The sequence below is a fragment of the Coregonus clupeaformis genome, unplaced genomic scaffold (genome assembly GCF_020615455.1).
Source record: "Coregonus clupeaformis isolate EN_2021a unplaced genomic scaffold, ASM2061545v1 scaf3486, whole genome shotgun sequence".
Lineage (NCBI taxonomy): Eukaryota > Metazoa > Chordata > Actinopteri > Salmoniformes > Salmonidae > Coregonus > Coregonus clupeaformis.
This window is the reverse complement of record NW_025536940.1, coordinates 37,749-45,581: the sequence shown is the minus strand read 5'-3', so window position 1 is coordinate 45,581 and position 7,833 is coordinate 37,749. Positions and strand designations below refer to the sequence as shown.

The window sequence follows — 7,833 nt, the reverse complement described above, 5'->3', positions numbered from 1 at the left end:
GAAGAGGAAGGAGCTCCTGAAGGATGAGGAGATAAGGAAGAAGCTGGAGGATTATCATAAGCAGTGGAGAGCCCAGTCCCTGCTTAGAAAACAACAAACGTAAAGAGGAGAGGGAGAGGATGAAGGAACAGTCCCTAAATGAAAAGCAGGAGAAATGGCTGGAGCAGATGAATCTGGAGGCTGATGCTCTAATCAAGAAGTGCAGCACCCAGTACATCACCCGCTGTCCAACCACACAACACAGCCATGACTACAACCACGGTCAGGAGTTGCCGTGGTTGGCCACGCGCCAACAGGTAAGCCAAGAGCCCGTTGGATCTGGAGATGGCCAGCAGGAGGGGCCAAGGAGGCCGCAGGCATGGGCAGAGAACCAGCAGGGGGCCAAGGAGGCCGCAGGCATGGGCAGAGAACCAGCAGGAGAGGCCAAGGAGGCCGCAGGCATGGGCAGAGAACCAGCAGGGGGGGCCAGAGAAGCCAGCAGGGGGCAGAGAACCAGCAGGGGGCCAGAGAACCAGCAGGGGGGCCAAGGAGGCCGCAGGCATGGGCAGAGAACCAGCAGGGGGGGCAGAGAACCAGCAGGGGGGGCCAAGGAGGCCGCAGGCATGGGCAGAGAACCAGCAGGGGGGGGCAGAGAACCAGCAGGAGGGCCAAGGAGGCCGCAGGCATGGGCAGAGAACCAGCAGGGGGGCAGAGAACCAGCAGGGGGGCAGAGAACCAGCAGGGGGGCAGAGAACCAGCAGGGGGGCAGAGAACCAGCAGGGGGTCAGAGAACCAGCAGGGGGGGCAGAGAACCAGCAGGGGGGTCAGAGAACCAGCAGGGGGCAGAGAGCCAGCAGGGGGGGCAGAGAACCAGCAGGGGCCAGAGAACCAGCAGGGGGCCAGAGAACCAGCAGGGGGGGTCAGAGAACCAGCAGGGGGGGGCAGAGAGCCAGCAGGGGGGGTCAGAGAACCAGCAGGGGGGGCAGAGAACCAGCAGGGGGGGTCAGAGAACCAGCAGGGGTGGGCAGAGAACCAGCAGGGGGGGCAGAGAACCAGCAGGGGGGCAGAGAACCAGCAGGGGGTCAAAGAACCAGCAGGGGGGGCAGAGAACCAGCAGGGGGTCAGAGAACCAGCAGGGGGGCAGAGAGCCAGCAGGGGGGGGGCAGAGAACCAGCAGGGGGGCCAGAGAACCAGCAGGGGGGGCCAGAGAACCAGCAGGGGGGTCAGAGAACCAGCAGGGGGGCAGAGAGCCAGCAGGGGGGCAGAGAACCAGCAGGGGGGGCAGAGAACCAGCAGGGGGGGCAGAGAGCCAGCAGGGGTGGGCAGAGCCAGCAGCTAGAGGCTCAAGAAGAGGCTGAGACAGCAGAGCCAGACTCCAAGAAAAAGACAAATCCAGGCATCTGGAAGAGAATTAAGATGGGGTAAAGAATGTTCTGTTTGATGTTTTACACTGTTAATATATGTGTTGCCACTATAAAAGTGACATTATCCAAATGTGAGTGTTTAGTGTACATGCAACACACATGTATGTAGATACTTACCCGTCTCTGTGATTTCTTACAGCATTCCTAACCTGCTGTCTGCTGAGAGCTGGAACTCAACGAAGCCACAGTGCCACTGGGGTTACATTGGTAATAAACACAAGTGTTGCCCAATAATTCCTCCTCCTCTTCAAGTCATCAGGCCTTTTTAAGCTCCTCAAGCCAGCAAGTATCCTCTTAATCAAGGCAACAAACCGTCTAAGGTCAGCAACTCTCCTCCCCAGACCAGAGATTCTCATCTGTATCCAAGTTTAATTAATCTCTGCTCACCACATCACCTGTCCTAGAAAATATCCCCAAATGGACATGGTTTAAACAGAAGTCCTCCCCTCAGTCCAGTGTCTCCACAGATCAGAGTTTCTCACCTTTATTTAAGCTGAACACAACTCTGATCATTTCCACCACCTCACCTGTCCTAGAAAATATCCCCAAATGGACATGGTTTGACATGGACCCCTCCTGTCCTAGACCTAGAAGATAACTCCCAATAAATTATGACACAAGTGTAGAGGCACAGGGACAGCGATGGAGCAGCACCCCTCGGACGAAGAGCCATTTCAGGATTAAGTGTCTTGCTCTAGGGCACAATGACAGGAGATGGTCCCTGAGAGTAGAGCCTAGCAGCCCCACGGTTGCTAGTTCAGTTCCCACTGCTGGTCTTAGGAGGTGTTAAGGGGAGGTGCTGAGGAGGAGGTCTGGGAGAAGGTCTGCAGGTAGCCTTAACCGGACCAATAGCAACTAAGTTGATGGCTCAATCCCCGGGCAGAGCTGCTCAAGTCAGGCCAGTGATGTTTGATGATGTCATTTTTGTTTGCAAAAATCCAAAATGGCGTAGCAGTGCGGTCTTGTTTTCTGTAGTGTCCTTGTGTAAATAGCCTTTTTGTTGTTGTCTGTTTTGTATATATTTCTCAATTTTACTTTTCATTCTTTAACTATAATATACTTTCCTGCAACCCGCCTCACCCAATGTGGAAAGGATTCTATTATTTCTTTATAACTTTTATCAAGAACCTTGAGCTGAAACTAGTTTAGCTGCAACCGAATGGCTGTGGTAGCCAGCTAGCTAGCTACTTGCTATTAGCCACCGTTAGCGTTCCTCACCATTGTCCGTGGCCTGCACTACCCACCAGCCAGCTCTAGCTCTTGCCTGGAAAATTTGTCGGCCAGTCTGCACAGCCTGCTATCGACCCAGAGCATATTGGATTTTCTGCCGGAAACACTGGACCCTAACACCGGATCATTGCAACCAGCTAGCTGCAACCGAATGGCTGTTGTCGTTGGCTAATTACCATTGCCCCTTAGCAAGCACAAGTTAGCTTAGGTTTACGTGCACTGTACTCAAATCCTTCGATATCATTGTCTGTACATAATGCCCTGAATCTATTCTACAACGGCCGGAAATCTGGCCCGTTTATTCTCTATACCCAACGCCCTAGAAGACCAGTTTTTAAAGCCTTTAGCCGTATCCTTATGTAACAAAGTCAAAATGTACAGTTTCCATCAACTTCGCGCTCAAAGTTGAAGTCAACGAACGCAGCAGTTCGCGGTAGAGTAGTGGGTGAAACCATTCACTTCAGGAAAAGGGGTGATGTAAATAAAGTTCCCTTTAATTTTGTGTTACTGAATTCATAAACATATTTGCTGCCATTGTAGTAAGGTTGGTAATACGAGAGGTCTTCGGACTTACCATTTTTGTACTATTTTCTTTTGAAAGAACAACTAGTGGGTTTTGAATGCTTCTCCCCTATGTGGGAAGTTGGTCTGCCTGCTCCTCAGTCTGAGAGAAATATTCTGAGAGCAGGTTCGTGTCTCTTTCCTCTGTATATAAAAACGGTTTAAAACTGTATAACATAAGTGTTTTGGAAAACTGGTTCATATATCCTAAAGTCAATAGTAAATGTGGCTATGTATATATTTATTTTGCCGTTAATGTATTGACGACCTATTTCAGCAAGTTTAACCAAGTTTTTGCTGGCTAAGCTAGCCATGTTAATGATGAGCTAACTAGCACCGTTGGTCACTGTACTTCAACGTCACACGCTAGCTATTGCTAGCAGGTGATTTGCTAGAAGGTGACTTGAAATTAGGTGAATGTTTATTTTCTTACTACCTTAAAATGTTTTTATAAAAGGGTTGTACTTGTGCTCTGTATTTATGGATGAATATTACTTCACATTGAGGGTATGTATCACTACTGTTGCTCCTATCTAAAAGATAACTTGTGTCCTACCTAAATATGACATTTAGCAGACGCTTTTATCCAATGCGACTTACAGTCCTGCGTGCAGACATTTTTAGGTATGGGTGGTCCCAGGGATCGAACCCACTACCCTGGCGTTACAAGCGGCATGCTCTACCAATTGAGCTACAGAGGACCACTGTAGCTCAATAACCAGTGAACGTGTGGCTGTGACCGTCCTGTCAATGCCTGTCATCACTGTTTGATATCTTTTACTGCAGTTAAAAACCGAGTGAACCTGAAGTGTGGTTGTCCGTGTGCCTTTCTTCTGGAGGGATATGTGTAGTTGGTTACACTAATTTCCTTAAATTCTACACATTTTGCCATGGGGTTGAAAGAAAATCTTGCAGTTTTAAAGCTAATTACTGGTAGTTCTGCACATTTTGCCATGGGATGGAGATAAATGTTTTCAGTTTTGAAGCTAATTTCCTGCAATTCTACACATTTTGCCATGACTAATGCCATGTTAAGATGATATCTGAATGAGAGTGACTAACAAAATCAATGGGGGCTCACTGCAGGTCAAGGCCCCTGGGCACGTGCCCTTCGTGCCTGGTCCGTAATTCGATCATGATTACTACAAGTTAGCTGGCTAGACTAAATTACCAATCTAAAATATGTTAGCTAACATGGCTAATTGAGTGACTGACTGACATACAAGAAAAATACTGCTGATTTAACAACCAAGTTTAGAAATTGTACCTGGTGTCATTTACTATTCTAACTCTCAAGAGTTAGTTGAGACCCCGAAATAGTTCCTAAAAAATACACAAAAAAATATGTAAATGACTTGTTTTTGACGGGGGGGGTCTAGTGGCCATGGGGTCCTAAGCGATCGTATATGCCTAGGGCCGGCCCTGGCACTATATAAGGAATAGGTGCCATTTGGGACTCATGTTAAACTTAGGGTCAGGTCAATTCAGGACGGGAATTATTGCACTTTATTGACAAATACCATGCCTTGCTCAATTGAAATGAGTATAGAATCATTGAGATCCAATTGGGGGTTCTGTTCTTAATTCCCTGTGTCCATTGCATATAAGTTGATACCTGATCCCCTAAGTTGAATGTGAACTCTGCTTCTTCTCCCCTCCCAGTCATCCCTGGACACATAGTGAAAACAACCCACATCACCCGGGCCGAGAGAGAGAGAGAGGGAGAAGAGGAAGGAGCTCCTGAAGGATGAGGAGATAAGGAAGAAGCTGGAGGATTATCATAAGCAGTGGAGAGCCCAGTCCCTGCTTAGAAAACAACAAACGTAAAGAGGAGAGGGAGAGGATGAAGGAACAGTCCCTAAAAGAAAAGCAGGAGAAATGGCTGGAGCAGATGAATCTGGAGGCTGATGCTCTAATCAAGAAGTGCAGCACCCAGTACATCACCCGCTGTCCAACCACACAACACAGCCATGACTACAACCACGGTCAGGAGTTGCCGTGGTTGGCCACGCGCCAACAGGTAAGCCAAGAGCCCGTTGGATCTGGAGATGGCCAGCAGGAGGGGCCAAGGAGGCCGCAGGCATGGGCAGAGAACCAGCAGGGGGGGCCAGAGAACCAGCAGGGGGGGCAGAGAGACAGCAGATAGAGGCTCAAGAAGAGGCTGAGACAGCAGAGCCAAACTGTAAGAAAAAGAAAAATCCAGGCATCTGGAAGAGAATTAAGATGGGGTAAAGAATGTTTTCAAATGTATTGATGTTTTACACTGTTAATATATATTTTGCCACTTTAAAAAGTGACATTATCCAAATGTGAGTGTTTAGTGTACATGCAACACACATGTATGTAGATACTTACCTGTCTCTGTGATTTCTTACAGCATTCCTAACCTGCTGTCTGCTGAGAGCTGGAACTCAACAAAGCCACAGTGTCGCCCAATAATTCCTCCTCCTCTTCAGTTCTTCATGCCTTTTTAAGCTCCTCAAGCCAGCAAGTATCCTCTTAATCAAGGCAACAAACTGTCTAAGGTCAGCAACTCTCCTCCCCAGACCAGAAATTCTCATCTTTACGTGGTCCTCTGTAGCTCAGCTGGTAGAGCACGGCGCTTGTAACGCCAAGGTAGTGGGTTCGATCCCCGGGACCACCCATACACAAAAAAAAATATGCACGCATGACTGTAAGTCGCTTTGGATAAAAGCGTCTGCTAAATGGCATATTATTATTATTATTATTATTATTATTCTTCAAGTTGAACGCAACTCTGATCATTTCCACCACCTCACCTGTCCTAGAAAATATCCCCAAATGGACATGGTTTGACATGGACCCCTCCTGTCATAGACCTAGAAGATAACTCCCAATAAATGATGACACAAGTTGAGAGGCACAGGGACAGCGATGGAGCAGCACCCCTCGGACGAAGAGCCATTTCAGGATTAAGTGTCTTGACAGGAGATGGTCCCTGAGAGTAGAGCCTAGCAACGCCACGGTTGCTAGTTCAGTTCCCACTGCTGGTCTTAGGAGGTGTTATGGGGAGGTGCTGAGGAGGAGGTCTGGGAGGGGGTCTGGGAGAAGGTCTGCAGGTAGCCTGAACCGGACCGGTAGCAACTAAGTTGTTGGCTCAATCCCCGGGCAGAGCTGCTCAAGTCAGGCCAGTGATGTTTGATGATGTCATTTTTGTTTGCAAAGTTTTAAGCTTGAATAAAATAATTAATTAAAAAAGCAATATTGTTGTTACGGTGTCGATTGTTTTGTTATGTATTAGAATTGAAACATCCAGTAGTCATGGTAGATGTTAGACTTTCAATGAGACACCTAACATTCCATCAGTTTGCTACAATGTGTGACATGTTATATTAGAGAGTCATCTATACACATCTATTTTAGACCATAGGAGAAATATCAGATTGAAATAGCTTCAACTGAGTGCCTTTTGGGGAGTTTAACTTTTATTTCACCTCATTTTAACATTCTGCCATAAAGAGCACATGTTCAACTTAATAAAAAACATTTTTTCCCCATCTGGAGTAAAACATACATACTATAGTAATTGCCTGTTAAGTGCCAAATAAAGTAACAGGGTTGACTATTTCATTTTGAATCGACCAGAAATCCCTGTGTGACAGTGGGAATGGAATGCAAGTTTGCCAAACAAATGTAAATTGTTGAAATCATTCTAGACCTTCTATCTATGGGTAACAGGGTTGTAAAGTTATGCTTGACCCACCCAGTGGTGATTTTAGCATGTCAATGTTGGTGGGGCAAACTCCGGCATTTTTTTTCTCTTCCAGATGCATGCCAGCAAAGCCACAACACAACACTAAACAATAAATTGATTGCACTATAACGGTGCCAAACGGTGCCCACAAACTGATAGAGCCTACATAAAGCTGTCCCAACTGCAGAACTGCAGGGTTTTTGTTTGTCCACCTGCCTCTTGAGGATTGAAAAATGTATGCACTCACTAACTGTAAGTCGCTCTGGATAAGAGCGTCTGCTAAAAAATGTAAAATGTAAAATGATTGACCACAAGTCCTCAATGGGATTAAGGTCTGGGGAGTTTCCTGGCCATGGACCCAAAATGTGGATGTTTTGTTCCCCGAGCCACTTAGTTATCACTTTTGCCTTATGGCAAGGTGCTCCATCATGCTGGAAAAGGCATTGTTCGTCACCAAACTGTTCTTGGATGGTTGGGAGAAGTTGCTCTCGGAGGATGTGTCGGTACCATTCTTTATTCATGGCTGTGTTCTTAGGCAAAATTGTGAGTGAGCCCACTCCCTCTGCTGAGAAGCAACCCCACACATGAATGGTCTCAGGATGCTTTACTGTTGGCATGACACAGGACTGATGGTAGCGCTCACCTTGTCTTCTCCGGACAAGCTTTTTTCCGGATTCCCCATACAATCGGAAAGGGGATTCCTTTTGCAGAATATCAGTCTGTTCCTGATGTTTTTCCTGGAGAGAAGTGGCTTCCTCGCTGCCCTTCTTGACACCAGGCCATCCTCCAAAAAGTATTTGCCTCACTGTGCGTACAAATGCACTCACCCCTGCCTGCTGCCATTCCTGAGCAAGCTCTGCACTGGTGGTGCCCCGATCCCACAGCTGAATCAACTTTAGGAGACGGTCCTGGAGCTTGTTGGAC

General features: G+C 47.4%; 1 long non-coding RNA gene across 1 annotated transcript; it reads left to right on the top strand.

Moving 5' to 3' along the window:
- The first annotated feature begins 1,286 nt into the window (after positions 1-1,286).
- On the top strand, positions 1,287-5,825 carry LOC121545630. The gene is made up of 4 exons (XR_006660810.1): positions 1,287-1,400; positions 1,543-1,610; positions 4,857-5,422; positions 5,572-5,825. It is a non-coding gene; the product is annotated as an uncharacterized LOC121545630 (long non-coding RNA).
- Positions 5,826-7,833: the final 2,008 nt, after the last annotated feature.